The sequence below is a fragment of the Solanum verrucosum genome, unplaced genomic scaffold, assembly GCF_900185275.1.
Source record: "Solanum verrucosum unplaced genomic scaffold, falcon-dt-bn FXZP01000145.1, whole genome shotgun sequence".
In the NCBI taxonomy this organism is placed as follows: Eukaryota; Viridiplantae; Streptophyta; class Magnoliopsida; order Solanales; family Solanaceae; genus Solanum; species Solanum verrucosum.
In genome coordinates this window covers 942,613-968,650 of record NW_026020698.1, presented here as the reverse complement: position 1 = coordinate 968,650, position 26,038 = coordinate 942,613, and the positions used below count along the sequence as shown (strand labels likewise).

General features: G+C 35.5%; 1 protein-coding gene across 6 annotated transcripts in view; it reads left to right on the top strand.

The window, feature by feature from the left end:
- LOC125812370 (GPN-loop GTPase 3) overlaps positions 1–26,038 on the top strand; it is a 267,756-nt gene that overhangs the window by 216,286 nt on the left and 25,432 nt on the right. The gene's annotated exons all lie outside the window — the stretch shown is intronic.

Sequence of the window (26,038 nt, the reverse complement as noted above, 5' to 3'; positions counted from 1 at the left end):
GAAAGAACCAAGAAATGAAGATCTGAGAATCGCCGAACCCATTCGGCAAGTCGCCAAAAGATCTTATCCTCGCCTTTTGTTCCAGTGTACTAAGCCTTGAAGGAAATGATCAAATCGATGGTGAAAAGGAGCAGTCGTCATATCGCCGAGCAGTTTCGCGAAGCTTTACTAGGTCGCCCAATTATCCAAAAATGACAATGCTGAAGGATAGAGCAAGACAGCGATGATACCGATCAAAGGGCGGATCGCTGAGTTGATCGGCGATCTCGACTAACGATGTCAAATGATCCACTACAGCACAAATTTTTGAAAACTATAAATACTCATTGAGACTTGTAGCTTAGTATCAAATTTTTAATATAGAACTTTTAAAACATAGAATTTTGGGTTCTAAGTTTGAAGAGGGTTTTGAAGAACTTGGAGATTCAAAGGGTTTCAACTCCAAGAATTTGGACTTGGGGCTTGTTGATTCTTCATTCTTTGCTTGTTTCGAGACTTAAATCTTCATACCCATTTGAATGTAAACTCATTTTGGTATAAATTTCTATCTCTTTTACATGTCTAGCTAAAACCCCAATTATTGGGGTGTGATTTTGTGAATATGGGTTAGATTATCTATTGGGTCTTACTTGTTGATGGTTTATTTGTTGTGTAAATGTGATTTCGTTTAGTAGTTGTGGTGGAACTTAATGAAATTGTAGTTGCAAATACAATTTAACCTTTGTGTTTTCGGCTTGCTCGAGAGAGAGGTCGTAAAACTAAGACTACTAAATTGATGGCCGGTGGGAGTGGGTCGACATGAGGTTCAACTCGAGAGAGTGAACCCTAGTCCTTATCCCACACACTCAGCTCGAGAGAGTGAGTGGTCTAAGGTGGAGGCTGTTCTTCATGCGGCAAGTGGATGTCCGAGAGGAACCCATTTGATTCGGGGTAAGTTGCTCGAGAGAGAATTTACCCCACTATAGTCTAGCCTAGTCACAAATATTCATTGGATTTATCGTCAAAAGCATGTACCCAATAGTTTAGTTTATCCCGTATTCCTATCACATCCCAAGAATCCCCTCTCCTTGATTAGTACCATTTGCATTTTTGCTTGTTTTTACTTACTTGTGACAAACCCCCACCATTAATTGACACTTTTGTGTCACCCTTTAAATTTAACATGTTTATATTCGTTAATGTTTTTAGCTATGACTAATTAGAACTTGATTTTATATTTCTATTAATTCTCAAGCCCACTCCCTTGGGACTCGACCCCAACCCTTGGTTAGGTTACTATACTATTATACGATCGTAGACACTTGCATTGGAAGTTGTGTCTTGATTACACAAACATCACAGACAACTATTTAGAGCTAATACTTTTCAAACAAAAAGTAACACAACAACAAAATTAAGCAACAATCTCAGTACGAAAACTAATTCTCAAAAAGGTCATTCACTATAACGTTTCAAATCTAATTATAAGATCCATTCTGAATTATCAGAAAATAGTAGGCACAACACCATGTGAAAGCCTAATTGTAAAAACATCAAGTAAATCTTTCATTCATGTGCCTACATTCGATTTTTTCAGTTAAGTGTAGCAAATGTCATCAAACGCATGATATTAGTGTGTACCCATGATTTTGTAGACAACTATTTAGAGCTAAAAAAATTCTTTCAAAAAGCAACACAGTAACAACATTAAACAAAAGAAGGTAAAGAAGATTATTGAATCTAGTGAAGACAACGTAGCGTAGGACTCTAGGATATTGGAAGTTGAACATGCTCAAAAGATGCCTAAAACTTTTAGCTTTGATCATTCGACGCCGACCCGCCATTTCTTTCCTTCAATAATGCCTTCACTTTACTTCAAGACGCTATTTACCAAGGAAAAACTACCTTTGTTTAATGGAAGAAGCAAAAGGGGTGAACGAGTGGTGCGGTAACGAGCCGTAATTAAGAAAGATGAGAGATTCTCAGTTGGAGCAGCCTACCGAAACTCATAGAGGACACACACTCAACCAAATTGCAGGCCGTGGAAAATGATATGGAAAGTGAGAGTGCCCTTCAAGGTGGCTTGTTTTACTTGGCTCTTAGCAAAACATGTTGTTCTCACATATGATAATTGGATGAAGAAGGACCTCTGTTTGTGCTCTAGATTTTTATTTTTTGTAAATATGAGGTATAGATAATAAATCATCTCTTTTTACATTGTAAGGAGACAGTAAAATTTGGCAGATTTTCATCAATATAAGGGGCATCAGTTGGTCTATGCCAGGAAACATAAAGGAAAGCCGTTTATTCTGAGCATTTCAAGTTTTCTTATGTGTCCATAAAATTAGTTGACAGACGATTTTGCTAAGCACAGATCCTCCCTCACTATTTGTATAAGATTTCACTTACTCTATGATCTCTAAGCACTGATCATCCCTCACTATTTGCATGAGATTTAACTTATCCTATGTCAGCTTAAGCCTTAGGTAACAGTGGTTTCAAAGCAGCAATTACATTTCCTAAATGGATTGGTAATAGTGGTTTCAAAGCAACAATTGTATTTTTTAAAATGGATTAGTATCCATACAGATTTCAAAAAAATCACACCGAAAAGGTATATATTCGATATTTACAATTATGAAATTATTGTTGGGCCAATATTTGAGAACCCAAAAGATCAGCAATAAAGAGATTCTCTGTATTGAGGAATATAAGTCATAGATTGTTATTATGTATAACTAAATAAAAGAACACATTAAATTTATTTTTAGAAAGACTCATGAGTTGGGCAAAGAACTTTGATACAATCTTTAGCAGATTAACTCAACGTATGAAGTGTGTCCAGTATTACAATGCTTGAGTTTGATATAACAGGTAGATTTTGTTGAGCTAATTCAAGTACTTGAAGAATTTAAAGAAACTATTGCAGAGCATGAAATATATGTTGGGAACATGATAGATATGGAAAACTTTGAGTAAGCGGGTCTACGAAAAACACTATGAAATGTAATTGATATAAGGTTAGTCAGTTGGAAATAAATTTAGTGAAGTAAAACATGCAGAAGGAAGGTTCAAGTTGTATTTTTTTTTTATGTGATGTAACCTTTTAGTTGGTAACTTCTTTTACTCTGGTGAACAATCATCGATCAAGGGCATGTTCCTGAAGATACATAGAATTGGGCTTTGATAAGCGTTAGATGTAAAGGGGTTCCTGAATCCTTCTACTTCTAAGCAAGTAGAAGAGCATGGAATTGAAAATAAATGAATGAAGACAGATTATAGCTAGTAAAAAGCAAACTAAAAATGGTATGCAACACATCTATTTGACTACAAAATGATTTGTGAAAGTAGATGGCTATTTGTTAGTTTAGTGGCAAATACTTCTTCATCTTGTAATATCATCAATTGATATTTCTTGTTTCCCTCTTTGTTGGTTTGGGGATGACCTTTATCTACCACTTGGACTGTACAAGTCCATTCTTCTATGCTCATGTCGATTTTGTTGATATTCAATCTTTCTGTCATGGCTGGAAACTAAGGTTAAAATATGCAAGCCAACATCATTAACGGAAGACGAATGGTATGAAATAAAAGGATATATAAGGTTAAATATTAGAGTACAATATTTTATCTACCTATCAAAAGTGTAAGATAGTTTCAAGAAAAAACTTTTTCAATAATTTCATCATAAACAATGTTATATGTAGATAAAGCAGCATACAATTGACAATGAGAAAAGACAGGCTCACGTAAATAAATGCCAACAAAATCTAAAGTTTGGCCTTGTGCTTTATTAATTGTCATTGCAAAACACAATCGTATTGGAAATTGTATGCTTTTAAATGGAAGAGGTAATTTTTCATCTTCTAATGTTAGTAATGGTATTCTTGGAATGAACACATGTGTATTTTTAAAATCACCATTTGATATTGTGGCGCTTATAACGTGTGATCTAAAATCATTACATATTAAGCGTGTACCATTGCATAAACCTTCACAAGGCTTTAGATTTCTTAGTAACATAATTGGACAATCTTTTTTTAATGTTAGTTTAATTTGTAAGGAGGTAAACCAACGGAATTTAAAGTATGCAGTAAGTCTTCATATCCACTTTGATCTTTTGGATCTATGGTCTCATCAATAGCTAGATATGTTTTTTCAATAGTTGGAAATTGAGTGATTAACATGTCATTTATTTCATCAACAAAATCATTTTTGTTGTTAAAATAGCACAAGAAGTGATGAAAGAAATATTTGAGTAAGAGGTGTGCAAATTTGGATAAGCAACTTTAAATAAAAAGTTTGATGAATCTTTTTCATTCACGAATGGAATGATTTGAGAATGGGGAGTTTCAATTTTGCCTTTATCAATTTTTCTTTCGGTTCCATTACCAATTCTCATTAAGTATTCACAAAAGGCTGGATCTGTCTTTGCATGCATGTTTTCTAGTAGTTGTAATTTTTCAAGTTGATTCCAAATTTGAGAGCATAGCAGACTTTCATGAATATAGTCTTCTCTTTTTCGACTACGAATAACAGGAAGAGTTTGCTTGAAATCACCACTATAAACAATAACTTTTCCGCTAAATAATATTCTTGTTTCCATTAAATCTTTCGAAAGTAAATCAAAAGCTTCAACTATTTCTTTTTTTGTCATTGAAATTCCATCCCATACTATAAGTTTTGCATCACGAATTAAAGATGCCAGAGAACTTTATTTACTGATGTTACAACTGAACATTCCATCGATATCGAACAAAATAAATAAAGTTATCCAAAACTTATAGAGTTCTCTGGCATCAGTAAACTTTATTGATATCGATGGAAAGATATAGAGGAAGTTCTCACAAAAAAAGTTCAGTTATCCACACAAACTTTAAAGTTCAGTTATCCACACAAAATATTTGGGAAATTCTCAATATAGTAACTTTTAGCGGTGTCATTTATTGTGTTCATTACAAAAAAATTAGTCAACATTGTTTTTTGGATCATTGGATTATTTATAATTTTACTAATATTATCAGTACTTTTGAATGAAACAGGTTGTTCTCCATCGAGATGTAGTTGAAAATGCTATACATTTAGAGACATTTTATTGATATTAAAAGCAATTATACGTCATGCAGTCTCAGGTGCAGAAATCCATCTAGCCAGTTGATAATTTTTTTATCTCATCAACTTCTATATTTGTATCATTAGTATGAATCTAAAACGCAATTTTATCATGTCCTTTACATATGTACTTATAAATATATTTCACTACCTTAATATCTGAACAAATCTCAATGTTTATATGAAAATTATATTGGATAATAAAAAAGAATTATGAGGGACAATCCACGAATTGTTAAGGAGATGTTTTCTTGTTTCCTCATAGTTTCCTGTATTGCGTCTTCTATAAATGTGATATGAACTTTTTCCTTTTGTTGTTTCATTAGCAAGCTCTTTTGGATACTTAAACTTACAATATCCTTTTTTCATACCATGACTTGTTGGATTTAGTTCACCACAAGGTCCATGGATCTTGTGATGTATAACGAGTGAATATAAGTGAGGATTTATTTTAGGATTTGGTAATTTTGCACAAACAAATCGATCATAGGTTGTGTAAGTATTTTGAATCTTTCATCAAATATAATCAGAAAATGAGCATGAGGACATCCTCGTTTATGAAATTCTATTGTGTACATATATGCCACAACTTTATCGAATATGTGTTTCTTTAATAAATCCTTTTTAGTTCCTCTAACTTTGCACGAAATATTCGACAAATTAAATCAGGTTTAGTTTATGCTTCATCACTTGCTAGAAGGTTTTTCTTTAATCTCTGGCCAAGAGGGGTTACATGTTATGGTTAAAAATATATCAGGTCTTCCAAAATGTTGAACCAATGCAATTACATCCATGTAACATCTACGCATATCTCTTGGCCCTCCTGTAAAGCTAAGTGGGAGAAATTTGTGTTTACCTAGTTGTGAAGCATATCTTTCACCTCATTGCAGAACATCTAACAGTCCTCCAAATATATCAGTTCTAAATAAATCCTGATTAAAAGAGGCAAAATCTAATCGTTGGGTTTCAATCTTTATCCATTGATCCACAATGTGTTGTTGAAACAATATTTCTGAATGTAGAACTTTTCAAAGTCTCTCATTTGTAGTTGATAACAGTAATATTCATGACAGGAGACACTATTTCTCTTACTTTTCCTTTTTAGATAGCTTTAGCTTCTATATCAAGAAATCCATCAATTGTACCATATTTGTTACGCTTGGCAATTGTTCATTTTCACAATAATTTTGTCTAGAAGAAGAAGCACCTAAAGGATTAACTTTTTGAATACCACAATGCCATCCATTTTGACCACAACACTGGATACTGCAATGGATCATAACAACCGCAGTAATAATTTACCAATTGACTCTTATTGATATTTGTATATACACGAATATGAGGGGTGAGTGTATTACTTTCAGCATCTTGCTCTACCCATATTCCAATGACTTCTGATGTAGGTGGTAAGTTGTACATTCTTTGGTCTAAATCACCGTCAGATTTTAGAGCAATGTAAAAGTCACATAATTGTAGAATATTTATTAGTGATTTTAGGAATATGGAGTATGGATTAGATTTTAATATTTCCATCAACTTTTGAGCAATACCTTCATTTAGTTTGCTTGAACATGCCAGTTGATTCCTCAATTCATTTTTCACTATCAAAAAAATATAATTGTAGATTTCTTCCATTTTCAGTAGTTGATACTAAGTCATCTATAAAGTGACACATTTTTCCTTGAACTCGAAAGGTGGATATACCTTTATACTTTGTTGCTAGTTCTTTGTCATAATTAACTCCAAGAGATGTGAATGCAAAAATGTTGTTGTAAGTTTTTATATAAATTCGGAACTGTTCAGACTCACTAGTATTTTCTAAATATAGATTTCTCAAGGTTTTTGGCACTTGATGTGAAATAAGCCGCACAACACCATTGCCACAACAAAATGTTGGTGTCTCATACTTAAATTGTTTTGCAGTGCAAAATTTACACCAAAGAGCAATTTTTAGGGATAGCATAATTTGCTATTGGATGGACGATTTCCATGTAATTAACTTCTCTTGAACTACATCTTTCACAATATAGTTACTTCTTAAAATCAATTTTAGTTGAGAAAGATTATTGTGAATTATAGCCTATCTAATTACTTTACCTATAATAAGTGTTTTCTCATTTGAAACAGACACATTACATTGTACAGTAGGTAATGTGGTGGTGCTGGAGCTAGCACCAACGGAGGCATTACTCTCGGTGGCTTAGTTTGCCCGTGTCCAAGCTAGAAAGGCATCTTTCTTATTGGATTGTGTCGGTTTATATAATTTACGTCGTCTAGCCTTTTTATTAGCATGAACTTTTTCAGAATTCAGATTATTTCTATTACTTTTGTTTGACATTTGGAGAACCCTTATCTATCCTATATAAATTATATGTTTAATTATTTTCTTATTCAATGCACAAAAAATTTCAAAATAATGATAACAAATCAAACTATTATTTGTAGAATTCAGTAAAGACGGAGAAAATTAATGCAGAGGAAAAAAGAGAAATAACAATAACGCGTGGAAGAGAACATACCAGTAGCTGAAACTTTAATAGTAATAATTGTAAATTCTTAACTTCACACTGCACGCGAAAATAATTGTAAAATGAATTTAATATTTTCTGTAATTTGTATTTAAAATAGCATCTGCAATAGTTTACCTTAAACGTATGATATTAGTGTGTAGCCATGTGAATATATGAAAGCTTAGACAAACAAAACAACAGAATCATTTGATAAATCTATCAATATATGAATTAGTTGATGGGTTATGGGATAGCTTGATATTTCCAACCCAAAAAATTCTCCTACACTATTAATCAGAAAAATGTGGGCATATAATATTCCAATCGTAGATCGAATCGTTGCCCTTACATGAAAGCTTGGAATTTTTTAAATTTATATCCTCTTCCACATGTGTGTCATTTATCAACAACAAGTGCTCCTCATCAAAACTCACCAGTAACAATATTCCAACTAACACTACCAAATATAGCAAGAGAAATGTTTAATCGTAAAGAACAAAACTCTAGTGCTTTACCTACCAGTTCCTTCCTCCAGAACCTTAAATTAAGCCTAAGGAAAGAATATAATAATACCCATAAAATTGAGAAAGACTACTAAAAATTAAAAACTCATATTAACTGAATTTTCGAGAGAGATGCAAATACAAAATTCTTTCACCTTTCAGTTGTTAAATGATAGAAGATGAAAAAAATGATCTCTTATTTTAAAGATGACAATGGTGACCCAAAAAATATTGTTGACCACACATTTAACTACTTCTCAAATTGCTTTACTACAAGTGTGAAAGGGCACAATGTGTTAAACTGCATCCTAGAAATCAACTATTAAGAAGAAAGCACACCACCAAAAATCAAAACTTAATAGTAAAAACAGAAATTGTAGCTTTAAAATCCTCTGTATGTTCTGTTTGCATAATTAATAGCAAAATGGATTATGATTAACATCCTAGACGAATTTTACATCGATAAAATATGGAAGATATGTTGATACGTAAAAAAACAAGTCTTATATCGCGTTATTAATTAAAATCATATGAGTCTAGGCCCAAAGTGAATAATATCACTTATAAGTTGGATTGTTACCTATTGTATCAGAGTCACTCCACATGTAATCTTAGATGATGGTGGGCAAATCTCAACGAAAATTTTGAGCCCCTATGGGAGTAGGGTGTATATAACATTCTAGATGAATCTCATATCAACCAGAGATGGAACATATATTGAATATCTAATGAAACAAGTCTTAAAACATATTACACTCAACAAACATATATTTACAAATAACCAATAAATATGCACATTATTGTGCACCTCAAGGTAATACAACTCACATAAGCAACTAACATGGCTGCAATAAGTTGCCCATTTTACCCGTCTGTACATCCTTTCCCATTTCTTTAAGGTTTTTAAGGAGATAACTCCAAGAATCGTTCTTTTTCCTTAATCCTCCATCCCTAACGGGATCAAGAGTTTTTTCCTATTAGCACTGCACATTCATATCCTCTCCACCTTCCCCTATTTTTCCTTTATCCTTTTGAATTTGAGTGTTTTATTTAATCTGATATGTTGGATTTTGAATACTAATTGGATTTTGAAAACTAATTGGGTGACACACTGCTTAAGAATACCTAGGACTATCGAGTTCTCTTGCCCTATCTTTGAAGTTGTTCAACACGTTGCTCCAAATCCCTCAGAACTATCAAGGTATTATGCTTTTTCAATCTAATCTATTTCTTTTGATAATTCTCATTGTTGTCTTTGCAATTTTTACAACTTCTTTTGTATGCATGCATGGACACTTAGAAATCTATTTATGATCATTTGAATACTTTCATGTCTTTGTTGAAATGCATTTTGGCCATATTTGATTGTTGTAGTTCATCTCTTAACCAAGATTTAATACCGACCCAATTAATTTTAAAAGCTCTCTTATACTGCCTTAGTAGTTGTGAATAATACCGACCAAAATCCCTTAGAAAGTTTATTTTGATTTCTAAAACTAAAATATCAACGAAGCTCTGAACTGAAAAAGAAAAGGTCCATAAAGCATATAAAATAATGTGTTGGCGAAACTCTCTTTAACCCCTACTTTTTATGTGTCTCTGTAACATTTTGTTTCGCCTCTTTAATCACTCTTCCCCATCTCTGAATTCTCCTACACTGCACTAAAAATCAACTACGCTAATTCAAATCCACAAAGTTCCGTTGGTTATCCAAACATGATTCTTCATTGTTCAAACTTCATGCTTTACAGATGTTATCTTGGTTTCTACGTCTAAAATCACTGCGAGGCGCTGAGGTGGAAAACAAAACAATTAATGTTGGTTACAATTGCCTCTTACGTTGATTCAACTCCATAAACTCTTATCGGTTATACAAATGTTGTTTTTCTTCATTCTCTAATCTTTATGCTTTATAGATATTATCTTGGTTTCCACGTCTAAAATAACCACGAGGCTTTGAACTGGAAAAGAAACGGATTAATGTATGCTTACAATTCTATTCATCGCCTCTTTTGTTGAGGTTATTGTCCCCAAAAAAAACACCTGAGTTGCATGTTTATCTTTGCAATTTAAAAGAATTCCTTTTTTGCCTGGTTGGAGACTTGAAACTTTATGCATATATTTTTTATAATTTCATGTCTTTCATGTTATTACATTATGGTCTCTGTTGTATATTATAGTTCACTTTTAGTTTAGATTCAATTACTTCTAAAAGTTCTCCTTTGACGTCTTAAAGTTATGCAAAACTCTGACATCCCACATTCCTATAATCCATCCATGTATGATGCTTTTATCAAATTCATCTATATTCCCTCTGTTAACCTGCTCTCCTACTTCTTCTGCGTTCCTATTGTTTCCCCATCAATACTAAAAAACCCAACAACAAATCACTATTTTTACTTAAAACACTATCCTTTTTTATATGTAAAGTTCTTCCCTTGACGGTATTACTTTTGAAATCTCTAGTATAACTTTGAGAATATAAGATGAAAAATATTATTGATTGTGTGTTCTCATTATTACATAGAGAACCCTATTTATAGACACTATAATACAATTCTTTACCAAGTGGGAGACTATAAACTATTCCTATTATGAGTAGGATTTGTATACCTAGTCCTATTCTAACACTCCCCCTCAAACTTGTGCATACAAATTATATGTACCTAGATTGTTACAAATATAATTAATACGAGGACCATTGAGGGACTTGGTGAAGATATTTGCAAGTCGATCGCTTGACTTCACAAATTTGGTAGCAATATCTCCTGAGAGTATGTTTTCTCTGACGAAGTAACATTAATCAATTTCAATGTCCTTAATATTCTCATGAAACATTGGACTTGATGTAATATGAAGGGCCGCTTGATTATCACACACAAGTTCCATTTGACCAGTTTCTCCAAACTTCAGTTCTTTCAGCAACTGTTTGATCCAAACTAGCTCACAAGTTGCTATAGTCATTGCGCAATGCTCTTCTTCTGCACTAGATCGAGCAACCACACTATGCTTCTTATTCTTCCACGACACCAAATTACCTCCTACTAAAACACAATATCCAAATGTAGAACGTGTATCAAAGGGTAATCATGCCCAATCAATATCTATATATCCGGTGACATGCTCATGGCCTTGATCCTCGAAGAGTAGTCCATTGCCAGGAGCTAACTTTATATATTGTAAAATACAAACAACTGCATCCCAATGACTATCACAAGGAGAAGTCATAGACTAACTACAACACTCACAGGAAAAAAGATGTTAGGTCTAGTCACTGTGAGATAATTCAACTTCCCAACCAACCGTCTATACCTTTTAGGATTACTGAGTGGCTCCCCTTGTCTTGAAAGAGGTGTAACATTCAGATCCATAAGAGTGCCAATGGGTTCGCATCCCATCATTCTTGTCTCCTAAGGAATGTCTAAGGCATACTTACGTTGAGAAATAACAATACCTGATCTAGACTAAGCAACCTCACTGCCTAGAAAATACTTCAATCTGCTGAGGTCTTTAGTATGAAAATATTGAAAGAGATGTTGCTTCAAATTAGTGATACCATCTTGATCATTGCTGGTAAAGATATCATCAACGTAAACAACCAAATAAATACACAAATTTGGTGTTGAATGTCGATAAAATACAGAGTGATCAACTCCACTACAAGTCATGCCAAACTTCTAAATTAATGTGCTGAACTTTCCAAACCAAGCTCGAGGCCGACTGTTTCAGACCATAGAGTGACCTACGTAATTGAGCTACAAGGCTACTAGACTCCCCAGAGCAACAAAAATAGGTCATTGCTCCGTATAAACTTCTCTTTAAGATCACCATGAAGAAAAGCATTCTTAATGTCCAACTGATGAAGAGGCCAATGACGAACAACAGTCATATATAGAAAAACACATACAAATGCTATTTTTTCCACATAAGTGAAAGTATCACTATAATCTAGCCCAAATATTTGAGTATATTATTTAGGAACAAGGCGATCCTTAAGAAAATCAACTTGACCGTCTGGATCAATTTTGACCGCATAAACCTAATGGCAATCAATAGTAGATTTACCTGTAAGAAGGAAGACAAGCTCTCAAGTACCACTCGAATGTAAAGTATACATCTCATCAAACAAAGCCAGTCTCTATCTAGAATGAGAAAGTGTTTCTCATGTAGTCTTAAGAATGTAAATAGAGGACAAAGATGAAACAAATGCATAATGGGGTGAAGATAGATGATGATAACTTAAGAAAGTATATGGGTTATCATTTCGAGTAGATTGTATACCTTTTTGAAGTGTAGTAAATTGGCTAGGAGGAGGCAAGTCTACAGTCGGAGCAGAGTTTGGCGCAAAACATGAATCAACTAGGACTAGTGCTGGACGCGGACAACGATGATAAGTGATGAGTGGTGGCATTACAACTGGAAATGGAGAAGTAACTATAGATTCTTCAAAAGTCGGTACAAGTAGAACTTGAGGTATGGGTAAGACCTCAGAGACATATCAGACGATGTATAGTAAGGTTGAGATTCAAAGAATGTTGCACTGGCAAACATAAAATATCGACGAAGATCATGTGAATAACAACGATACCCTTTCAAACTCATGAGTAACTAAGAAAGACACATTTTAGAGAATGAGGGGCTAATTTATGTTTCCTTAGGGCTAAATTATGAACAAAGCATGTTCTTTCAAAGATACGAGGGGGGATAGAATAGAGATATGGCTGAGGAAAAATATGGAATGTAGAACCTAATTTTGAATAGAATACGAGGGCATTTCTATTAATTAAATAGCAAGATGAAAGGACTACATCGCCCAAAAAATGCAGTGAAACATGGGATTCAATGAGAAGAGTGCGAGCAGTCTCAATGAGATTCTTATTCTTTTTTTCTGCTACACCATTTTCTAAGGAGTGTATGGACAAGATGTTTGGTGAATAATTCTTTGGTGAGATATAAACTTCTAAAACCGGAAGGATAAGTATTCTAATGCATTATTATTACGAATAGAAACACCAAATTGATTTTGTATATCTGCAAAGAAACTTTTTGTAACACCTCAGATTCAAGAAAGGGCAAAATTTTAGTTTTCAGAAAAATTTACTGCTATCCGATAGAGGCCAACCACGTCCCGTGGACTGAACCACAGACTATAGTTTTGGTCTGTGGATTGTCCAACCAATTCTGCTCAGAAATTGAGAACCACGGCCTGGACCAATAGACCGTCGTTGGATCCACGGTCTGTGGTTGAGGTCTGTTGATCAGGGCCTCAAATTCCAATTTTTGATGCCAAATGACGGACGAACAAGATGGACCATCGATCAAACCACGGTCCGTCGGGCTGGCCGTCGTTAGTGGTGGCAGTTATTTTCCTACGGGCAGTTGGGTCTTTTCCTAATTAGTCTAGCCTAGTACTATATCATTTTACCCTTCACCAAAACCCCTATATAAGTGTTCTAACTCTAAAATTTCCCAATTGGAAGTCATTTGTGATAACCCTTCCTAATTGTCTTTTGTGATGCCATATGTGGCTATGAGGTTTAATGTTCTTCAGAATTGTATGGATTGGTTGCACTAATGTTATGCTTCTATTGATTGTAGAACTCATGTAGTTAAGTTTCAGTTCCCGAATGAGCATGTCCTAGAGTGGAAAGGGGAAAATTATATGCCTAACTGTCAGTTTATCTCTTGTCTTAAAGCTAGAAAGATGATTTCTAGGGGATGCATTTACCATCTAGTTAAGGTGAGGGATGTGGATTCTGAAACCCCTACTCTTTTGTCGGTCCCCATTGTTAAGGAGTTTTCTGAAGTATTCCCATATGATCTACCCGATAATCCTCCTGTAAGGAAAATAGACTTCGTTGTTGACCTTCTCCCCGATACGCGACCTATTTTTATTCCTCCTTACCGAATGGATCTAGCAGAACTTAAAGAATTGAAGGAGCAACTGAAAGATTTGTTGGATAAGGGTTTCATCTGACCGAGTATCTCTCCATGGAGTGCTCCAGTTTTGTTTGTTAGAAAGAAAGATGGTTATCTTCGTATGTGTATTGACAATCGACAGTTGAACAAGGTGACCATTAAGAATAAGTATCCCCTTCCAAGGATAGATGACATGTTTGTCCAACTTCAAGGGGCGAGTTACTTTTCCAAAATTGACCTTCGGTCGGGTTATCACCGGTTGAGGGTGAAAGAATATGACATTCCGAAGACATCTTTTCAAACTCGGTATGGTCATTATGAGTTTTTGGTGATGTCATTTGGGTTGACTAATGCTCCAACAACATTTATGGAATTGATGAATAGGGTGTTTAGATAGTACCTTGACACGTTTGTGATTGTGTTCATTGATGATATATTTCTCTCTCTAGAAAGCTTAAAGAAGAAGGGTCCAAGCTAGGGTTTGCAAGTCAATTCTCCAATTTCTCCATTGAAGTTAAGCAATTGGCATTGAGGTATGATAATTTTCATCCATGGTTCCTTCCATTCATGGAGTTCCCAAATCCTCATATTTTCAAAGATAGAAATTCCCAATTAAGTCAGGGGTTTCTTCTATGTTATAGGTTCTCTTAATTGTTGATTTCAGTGATTGATTTATGATGTATGATGCATGATCTGAGTTAATCTCATAATTTTATGATGATTCCCCCATGAACCCATGTAATCCCCATGTGTTTGAAGTTATGATCACATAATGTGGGTTTTGGATTATGAAAGAAGATTATATGAAATCAAGCATGAATTGGTAGAATTACATGAATTTATGATGAATTTACATGAACCCATGTTTTCTAGATGTTGATTGAAAGTGGGTTGTGAACCTTGAAAGGTGAATTATGGAATTATGCATGTTCTTATGAAATTGATGTAAATGTTTTAAGGATGCTTTGAGAGTGAAGTATCAATGGTATTGCTATTGTTGTGTTGTTGAAAGGATTTCTCATATATACATGTAAGCATGAGTTGTGAAAGGCTTTCTCACATTATAAGGGTTCTTAAGGTTGAAAGGCCCTCTTACCTAAATGAACCATTAAGTAAGAAGCTATGCAAATGTTGAGGCAAAAGGCGATTACCCATGCTCTCTAAGCAAAAGACAAGAGGCGAATACCCATGTCATATGATATAAAGATAAGAGGCGATTACCCATGTCACATGTTGTAAGGACAAGATGCGATTACCCATGTCCCTTTATGAGCTAAGATGAATAGGATTAATAACTATTTTGTGGAAGTTAAGCTTAGTACCGAGTGGACAACTGGCGATCACCCATGTCTCATAACTATTCTCCAACATAGGATTGTCTAGATAGACATTATCTAGTGGATCCACAATAGCTAGAAGTTCATGGTCCTTACCATGGAAAGTAGGACACCTCTTTTCGGTGTGGGGTAGACACCAGATTCCATGTTGCTAGCTTACATAGTCTTATATGTCGGTTAAGACTACTTCCCACAAACAAGTAAAGTTATGATGAACCAGGGTTACTTTATGAAAGTATCGTAAGTATGTTTCAAGATGATATTCACTTGCATTGATCATGTTTTATGGCTTATGCTTTCCAACTCTCAAGTTTCATGTTTTAGCTTAATCATTGCATGCTCATGAAAGTGTCTTATTTTCGAATGATTTAAATGTTTATATGCATGATTATCATACTTTCAGTTTTGGACATGATGATAGTATAGGTCCAATTTCATTCTTATGTACTAGATGGCTAATGAGACAAGCGTTTAGACTTCTACTTTACTTTTATACAAAAAAATGGACTTGAAATGTTGTTCTTTATCTCTATTTTTCTATTTCTTATGTTATGAATGTTAAGTGGCTTGTATGGGGCCTCTCGGAGTCATATACGCCATGTTACGCCTAGAGGGTACCTTGTGTTGTGACACTTTTGAATATAGAAAATAACTCAAAATGATCTTTCATTAAGAAAATCGAAGTGCATCCTCAATAATAATCAATGAAACTAACAAAATCCTAAGGTTGAACTGACTCTACTAGGACCCCAAATATCATAATGAACTAAGGAAAAAATAGACTCTGAACGACCCTCTGTACCACTTGAAAATGTGGCATGAGTGTGTTTTCTAAGTTGACACGACTCACAATCTAATGTGAACAAACTAGACAAACTAGGCACCATTTGTTGTAGTTTGGATAGACTCGAATGTCTCGAACATTTATGAAATAGGTCTGGAGGATCTGTAACAGAGCATGATGTGAGGGAATTTGAAGAGGTAAGATAGTAAAAGGTTTGCGATTCATGTATCATCAAAAAAGGTTATGCCGCAATTTAGTCACACGTCAAATGACTAACAAATGCCAGATTAAAGAAGAATTGGGGACATAGAGAATATAGTCTAGAGTGACAGAAGATAGGGGTATGTCTTTTCCAACCCTTTTTTATTTTGTTTGGATCGTTAAAGTAATAACATGAAGATATTGTGAATAAAAAATATCATACAGAAGTGATTTGTTACCAGAAATCAGAAGCACCTGAGTCCATGACCCATAAACCAAGAGTACTAGAGTGTGAAACACAAGCAAAAGAATTATCTGCAACACAAATATCATGTTGAACAATCGAAGCTACTTGTGGAGACGTTTAATTACTTGCTCAATATTGAAGAAACACATCATATTCTTAGAGAAATATGAGCATTATTGGATGGTTGATTGGGTTGAGAAATAGAATCTACTTGTGGAGAAGTTTGCTTACTTGTGCGATTCCGAATGAATTAATTATATTCCTTTGGAGCAATAGGATCATAATTGGATGTTGGACCATGCAAAGTATGACATATGTCACGAGTGTGCCTGTTCTATGACAATAACTACACTTGGATCAAGATTTTCCAAGAAGTCCTCCTCCTCATTAATTCTCCATAGATTGATATGTTCATTTTTCTATGGTATGAGATGCGAGAGCAGGTGAGTCAAGTGTGGATGATGAAACTACTTTGTGACTAGGAGGCGTGGCAAGACAAAGTAGATGCGAGAATAATTCTTAAATTGTAGGAATAGTAGGACTAGCTAAAATTTGATCACGCATTGAATCATGATCAATAGAAAGTTCGGCAAGTATAAGAACGAGAAACAACGTCTTCATGTGCTCTTGTTGTTTTTGCACGTTCGTAGTGATTGGCATCAGTGTGTCAAATTCATCCATGACTAGTAAGTGGACATATCTGATTCTTATTTCTTTATATTGGTCATACGAGATATCACATCATTGAATCGAGTTATGTCATATGTATAAAGCGCGAGCATTTTCCCAAACTGAATTACATGTGTGGAATGGGCGGAATAAGGGCATCAACTTGGAATCAATAGATCGCCATAAGAGACTACATAATTTAGCATCACCCTTCTCTCATTATGCTATGACTTTTGCATCTTCTTCATTATCCCTTGCCTTTTCATCTACCACACAAGTAATGTTTATTAAGTGATCTTGCACACCTTGACCCTTTCATCACAACTCAACCGAGGAAGCCCAAGATAAATAGTTTGAGCTTCCAATTAATGGTTCTGAAGTAGTCATAGATCTTGAACTTTCAATTCCTATATTCTTGGAGCCAAAAGTATCAATCTTGAAAGACATGTTGAGAAATTAGAATATGTAGCCAACAACAATACTAGTAAAAAAAATAGCTAATGTGTTGCCAGAAATTGGATTTTTTTTTTGTCAAATCTGGGAAAAAAGCAAGGTTTTCATTGAAAAATTAGATTAGATCGCCAAATATTGGTCAGAATAAGGAAATAGATATAGGGACGACCTCGGAATGAAAAAGGCGACCCCACTAGAAAAAGGAAGTTGTCAAAAAGATGGCTGGAGAAGGTTGCACGCTCCGGCGCGTGGATCTGACAAGCTCATCGGAGAATTGATTCTGATTGCGCGTAAGGGCATGCGTGACCCTTGTTTCCGGTGAGTCTGACTGGGGTTTTCTAGTCGTGGAATTTTGCACCCAGTGGTGGTGTTGATTTTTGAAAAACACAGACGGAAAATATTAAGGGGTCACATCAATATTTTTTTCTCACAATTTCTTTGATACCATGTGAGAATATAAGAGTAAAAGTATAATTGATAATGTTTTCTCATCATTACGTAGAGAACCATATTTATAGACACTATAATACAATTCTTTACCAAGTAGGAGACTATAAATTATTCCTATTATGAGTAGGAATGTGTATACCAATTCCTATTCTAACAATAAATTTATACCAAATTCGGCATCTATAAAACAACCTACAACTTCTCAAGGTTGTCACTTTTGAAATCTCCCGCTTCCCTTCGATATCAATTCCAAAACTAAAAACAACCCAAACCGCATTTTAAGAGCCTGTTAAACTATATATGCATTACTATTAATATTTTCTCATATGTTACATACTCACTTTAGACTGCATTACGCCTTTAGACGGGAAGACTCAATCCACTGATTCTATCGCTACCAGTTATAGAAAAGATGATCCTACATTTGGTGAAATTGGGCAATTATAGACCAAAAATTTCCACTTATCCTTTTTGCCCGTTTTTTAACCTTTTGCCCAAGTATTATTTATGTCAACCCTCTATTCTTAAAAAAAAGACACGAAAAGAAAAGATGTGTCCGTACCTTTCTTAGTTGCCCTACCTCTATTCCCTTTCCTTCCTTTCTTCGCAACCAACATATGCTACCACTGCTGAATCCAATATTACTGAAAGCATAAAGGCTCAACATTGAACTATGCCAATAGTGATGCAATCCAGATTGCCTCAAGTCTATTCACTAGAAGCCAAGCTCGAGAACTTCAATGTATTGAAGGTTTGTACATGAAGCTAAGGGTTACTGAGGTTGTATTGGTGGCAAGGAGAGATTCCCATGCATGAAAGATCGCTTGGGGAAGTGCAGGGAAGAAGATTGGAGATGCTACTTTAGGCGAGCAGCAAGAACCGTTCGGCGCATCGCCCATTGGACCCTAAGATCGTCGAAAGTTACAGCAAGCTTCCAAGGGAGAAGGTTCCATCGCCAAATTAGTCGGCGACTCGTCAAGCCCACTAGGCGAGCCCCGACCCAGCTTGTCCTTTATCCTTATTGGGCCACTTTTGGGCCTCTTATGATGTAATAGCCTAAAACTATAAATAGGCAGTTTAGGGTTCATTTTTAGGTAGACTATTTTGAATATTAATGAATGATGAATTGGATCTCCTTTGAGAGACTTGATAGCTTGGTAAAGCTTTTGTTGAACTTTGTCTAGAAACGGGGGTTGCTTGGAGATTCAATTTCCTTGAGGTCTTCGTAAGAGATTCGGTGCTTGATTGTGGATTAATCGATTGAGGTCTTTAGGTTTAATATATTTTTAGGTTGCCTTTGATTTACTTTTCTTGTGTCAATCTATTTATCTGGATTAGGTGTTTGTTTAGGATTGAAATTGGAGGTTATATGATTTAATACATCCTTTAGTTGCCAATTATTTCTTATCTTGTATCTCTTCTTCTATCTTTCTTTTTGTTTCCGTATTTTAGTTGTGATTCCTTTTGAGAATTACATCATTTGGTATCAGAGCTGAGTCTAGATTCGTTCCTAAGATTCTAGTCTTGGGGTTTGTTACAAAATAAATCTGTTCATTTTCGTTTTTGAGAAATTGTTGAAATGGGTCTTGTAGATTTGAGTCTTATTTGAGTTTCTAAGGTTGGAATAGTATTCTCCAACTATATTTGAGTCTTGGGCTGAGATTGGAAGGAGTTTGGTGCCTTGTTAAAGATTTCACGATTGAAAGTTGAAGAAGCTTTGAAGAAGACAAAGTGGGTTTTGAAATCTGGAAGTTTTGGCAATGAATTGAGTACTGAAAAGTATTGGGGTTTGTTCCCTATATCTAGGAGAGCTTGTATCTCAAATTTCATGAAATTCCTAGTTAAAATCGTTGAGGGTTTTATTTTGGGTCTTCATCTTGTTCATAGTGTTCTTGAAGAACATTCAAATCTTCAAAAAGAAGGAATCTTCTAAAAAGGTGTTTGATCCAAAAAGAAGAAAAAAGGAAAGAGTACTTGTGTTGGTGCAAAAGGGAATTTACCAAAAGGGGGAAGTACTAGGTCAAGGAAGTACAAGGGGACCACAAGGAGTGCAAAATCAGAGGATGAAAGTGTTTAGGAAGGTCAATTGGGCGAGCTAAGTCGTGCTTACAAAGCAGACTCGGTGACTTGCCAAATGGGAGCTGAGCTCGCCAAATAAGCTTACCTCTCTGGAAAATTCAGTGAGCTGAGGGAACTTCAGCGACTCACCGAACTGATTCGATGAGCTACAGGAAGTAAGTTGGCGATGTGAACTTCAGTTTTTTTTTTAAAAGTTTAAGTTTGGACACCCGAGCTTCATTTTATTAACAATCTTATGTTTTACCTTCCTAGTTTCATTTTCCATGATTCCTACTCACTTCTGTGATTCTAAAAACTAATTTCCAACTAGTAAATATTCTTACTCAGTTGTTGATTAGTCTTGTGTCCGTTTTTCTTTCTTGTGCTTTATTTGTGTCCTTTTTTCGTTTTACTTCGTAATTAACTTCTTGATTCAAGTCCGTTTGATTTAATTGAGTCATCTGTCTTACTTGAAACAAAAATCTATTCCGACCAAGAGCTTAATTGACACTTGTGTACCACCGGATTGAAACAAGGTTCAATATTAGCCAAGCCAATTTGTGAGGTATTCAAAGGTGAGAAAATATGTGTGTTGGTGAGGAGCTTTTACTACTAACCTTGTTTGCTCGTTTTGTAGGTACAAAGGAGTTATAAGGAAGCATGGCATCTCTAATGTCTAAGGATACTACATCCTACACTTTTCATGTTAATGTACACTTGTCGGGATATAGGAACCAAGGCAGATATGGGGGATGTGTTAGGGGTCTCAGTACCAAAAGGGTTAGTCTTCCTATCTTTGAAGGAAAGTGTGATCCCGAGGCGTATCTTGATTGAGAGTAGCAATGTGAGTAGAATTTCCAAAACCATGATTTGGGAGATGTTGAGCAATCCATGTATGCCCTTGTACACTTTAAAGGTCTTGCAACTTTGGTGGAAACATGTGGGGGATGACTTTGAACACTCAATGGAAATACCAACCTATTGACATGGGGAGAATTGAAATGGCTTATGAGGTTCAAGTATGTGCCAAAAGGATACACAAAGTTTTTTAATGTTGACCCGAGTAGACAAGTTCTTAGGATGGAGGTTGACATTTGTGGAGTTGTGGGGTTTGATATTGGCCTCGATGATTATTGCAATATAAACTACATCACTCCATCTACTGTAGCCTGCTTGAGACTACCCCGAAGATCAAAACGTTATCCATACACCATGGAGGGATGTAAGGTTACCGAATTTGTGAAGGTCTCTTTCTCACACGGTGATTACTATGAGGAGGTCTGGTGTGATATAATTTCCATGGACTGTTGTCACTTAAGCTTGCGAGCCAATTGGTTTAATGAACATAGGATCCCAAATGAGCAAAAATGGTCCAAGTATGTTGTGGATCAATGGGTGAAAAATGAGAGACAAAAGATTGAGAGGAGTAAGGGAGAGCAAGGTGGCAACCTTGGAGTGGAAAAATGAGAGGTTGAGCGGAGTGAAGTGAGAGGGTTGCCACAATCTCAATCTAACCTTTTTGTTCATCCTTCACTTTGTAAGGATTCTTATGTAGGTACAAGCATGACGAATAGAGGAACACGAGTTCCCAATAGAGAGCCTACAATTGAAGGTGTGATGGATGAACTTTTGGGATGTCCTAATATTCCTAAGGGAGTGTCATTCCAAGGTTAAAAAGATCTTTCTTGCAAGCGTCAAGGTACAATAGCTAAACTTAAAACTTTTACCATTGCAAATGAACAAAGTGTAAATGATAGCTTGTCTTTAAGTGAGCCTAATGTTTCTTTACCATGTGTTGATAATGTGCATGTTGAGCGTGTGGATACACTAGTTGATCGTATTGATGACCGAATTGATTCTTCTAGTAAGATCGATTTGTGTCCACCTAGTATTGACACCCGTGCTTTGAGTGATCGTTCATTATCATGTGATAATTATTTTGATCAACTTGCATTTGAGTGTAGTTCACTAATTGAGGGAGCTTGTGATGTGATTAAGGAACCTCAATTTAGTGATACTAATTATAATGTTGATCGTTTGAATAGGAGTGACTCTTTGAGCATATCTTTTGTGGAAGATACGATTGCTTTCTTTGCTCATAGAGATCATGTTCTTGAAAATGCTTTGAAAAATGATGTGTCCTTTTGAGGGTGAACTTGCATGTTTTATTCTACCATGATGGTTGATCATTCCCTCTTTAAGTACAATATCTTGTTTGAAGATGATGAAATCACTCCTAGTGATGTACTTAGTGGTGTGAACCATGAGAGTAGTGTAGTTCTTGATAGATATACTTTTTATAGTAACCCACTATGGTGTGAAGCTTTTCCTCCCAAAGATGGAAATCTCTTTTTGGAAGATGAGAGTACTCTTGTGGAGAAGGATTGTGTTGAAGAGGAAGGTGGTGTTTATTTTCCCATTACCTCTTCTTCTTGGTGTGTTTCAATTCTTAATGGTATGACCCATGATTTCAAACCTATTAGTAGTCATACCTATGAAAACACCTTAGAGGAAGTTGATTTGCGTGACACTTTTCTCTATTACTTGTTTACATATGATGATGCTCACGCTTTTGAGTGAAGTGTGTTGTTAGAAGATAAGAGTGTCAATCGAGAAAAAGGGGGAGTACTTAATCCAAGTTCATGGAATTCCTTCCCATTTGACCCCCGGTAGTGAATTGAATTGCGGCACTTGTGTAGTGATGCTTGGTCAAGAAGACAAGTATCATTTAGATGGATCTGTTGACACATTTCCCTACGATGGAAAGTCCTTCTTGAGGGTTTACAATCCACTTGAGGAGCCTACATTGTGTATGGGGAAGGTTAGTTTCCTAAACCCCTTTCTTTGTTCTTGCTTTGAGTATGATCTTGTTGGTCGTACATTTTATGGGGTTAGGAGTTCTTTGTTGAGAGAAGGTGAAGTTTATTTTAAATTTTCCATGAAGCCTTTGTGTGTTCCTTCTTGTAGTGTAATGTGTGCTATGATCCTTGAACCTAGTTGTGATCTTACATATAGGAACACCTTAGATGTCCCTAGTGTGCATGCCACCTTTCTCTATTATCTATTTGCATATGATGATACTCATGTTTGTCTGGGTACTCAATTTTATGTTAATAGTGGAATCAATGGGGCAAATGAGAGTCTCCTTGACTCGATGCGATATTTTTCCTTCCCATTTGACCCCGGTGTTGGTCTAAATTGTGATGGGTATGGTAGTAACACCCTCTTTCTTTCTTATGATTCTTACTTGGTGTTATTACTTGAACCTATGTGCTTGAATGAAGGATGTTTACTAATCAGCGTGGGGAATACTTGTGTACTTGACCCCACTCATGAATTGGGAATAACTGCATTCTCGAAGCTAGATAGTGCATTGGATGGAGCCTTAATTTGGGTTAACATTATTTATGCCTTTGCACTTAGGTATGAGAATATTCACGTGCTACTTGACTTAAAAGGGGGAGTTGTGCTTGTTGGAATATGGAACCAATGAGGGTTTACATGTGTGGTTGCCTAAGAACAATGGTTCCCTCACTTTACCCCTTTGTCAAATTTTCTTAAGTAGCCAAGTATCTCTTGTTTTGGTGTGTTACAAACCCTTGGTTGATCATTTTGATGCTTGGTTATATGATAAGTTTGTGCATCCTTGGCATGGTGATAGAATAGTTATTGCTAACGCTAACCGTCATGGCTAACCCTCATGCCATGAGGATCTTGTTGTTATTTGCTTTCCCTATGGTTTTGTAAGGTTTGGATTCAAGGACGAATCCTTTTTAAGAAGGGAAGAATGATGCAATACAGATTGCCTCAAGTCCATTCACTAGAAGCCAAGCTCGAGAACTTCAATGTATTGAAGGTTTGTGCATGAAGCTAGGGGTTCTTGAGCTTGTATTGGTGGCAAGGAGAGATTCCCATGCATGGAAGATCGCTTGGGGAAATGCAGGGAAGAAGATTGGAGCTGCTACTTTAGGCGAGCAGCAAGAACCGTTCGGCGCATCACCCATTGGACCCCAAGACCGCTGAAAGTTACAGCAAGCTTCCAAGGGAGAAGGTTCCATCGCCGAACCAGTCGGCGACTCGCCAAGCCCACTAGGCGAGCCCCGACCCAGCTCGCCCTTTATCCTTATTGGGTCACTTTTGGGCCTCTTATGATGTAATAGCCTAAAACTATAAATAGGCAATTTAGGGTTCATTTTTAGGTAGACTATTTTGAATATTGATGAATGATGAATTGGATCTCCTTTGAGAGACTTGAGAACTTGGTAAAGCTTTTGTTGAACTTTGTTTAGAAACGGGGGTTGCTTGGAGATTGAATTTCCTTGAGGTCTTCGTAAGAGATTCGGTGCTTGATTGTGGATTAATCGATTGAGGTCTTTAGGTTTAATATACCTTTAGGTTGCTTTTGATTTCCTTTTCTTGTGTCAATCTATTTATCCGGATTAGGTGCTTGTTTAGGATTGAAATTGGAGGTTATAGGATTTAATACATCCTTTAGTTGCCAATTGTTTCTTATCTTGTATCTCTTCTTCTATCTTTCTTTTTGTTTCCGCATTTTAGTTGTGATTCCTTTTGAGAATTACATCAAATAGTTTCAAAGACTACTTCCGAGAAGATGTAGGGAGAGGTATATCCTACAACCATCATAAAATACATTTTGAAAAGGGCGGGAATTTGAAAAGGTATTCATACTCCTTACTGTTTTTTCGTATATTTTCTATTTACAAATTACTTATTTCAAAAGTTTCTTCTAGGATAGTTTTGTTGGTATACCTCGACTATTCCACCGATCCCTTTATCCACAGGTATTGAGTGGGCTTTGATAGATGGATTTTAATTCCTACACTAAGATTTGTATTTGAAACTTCGTGGTTTCCCTCTCATTTCATTGACCATTAGGGCACGCCCTTGTAAGAAAATTCAGCTCAAAGCTAGATATAGAGACTTAACTAACCTATTCTATGGCTTCCAGAGTATTCCACCCTGTTGCAAGTTGTGCAACTTTTAGCAAAAACCTCTTCCCTCCTACCCTAAAGAGTAACTAAGAGAAGAAATAAGGTAGGACAATTGCACATCATTGGTAGTGTTGACTATTACTTCAACCATGCATGAGATGTTTAAACTATAAAATACAGCCAATTGAGTTCCGAAGTTTAGTGTTATTTCTTTCACTAGTAGCTTCTATTTTATGTTGTTTTATGATTTTGAAGAGCTTGAGTTTTTACACCAACTTGTTGCTCATGCAAGAAAACCTATTTATTAGCAAATTCAGTCAGCCTACTGAGTTGATTGACGCTATCAATTAACATAGTTCTTTAATATTGTGCAACTTTCACAATTGAAAACAAGAAGTAGGAGGCCAAAGAGGTTCGGATCTTGCAGTAAATGTTTCTCTTGTAGGTCTCCAAGATAGCAGTGAATGTACCAAAAGGCTTAAGAGGAACAAGACAAATTTACAATTTTAGTTCTACTATTCGTTCAAGTCAAACAATACTCCTCACTCTTTTCTTTCTTTAAGATATGAAAACATATGGTGAGTTAGAGATTGATGAAACCCAATTTAAGGTTTTGATTCGTTCCAAAAGGATATTGTTTCCAAGTTGCGTGATATTATTCTACAACTTTCATATATTTGTGATTATCATGTCCAAATACACTTAAACTTTGTAATATTATTCATTTCCTTCTAGAATATTGACATCCAACATATATCCTGAAAATGCAACCCCACAAATCCTCCTCAAGTAGTATCACCGTATTTTAATGGTTAAGATGCTTACTTTCATTACCAAAAATCATTTGGTCATCTTACAATTCCA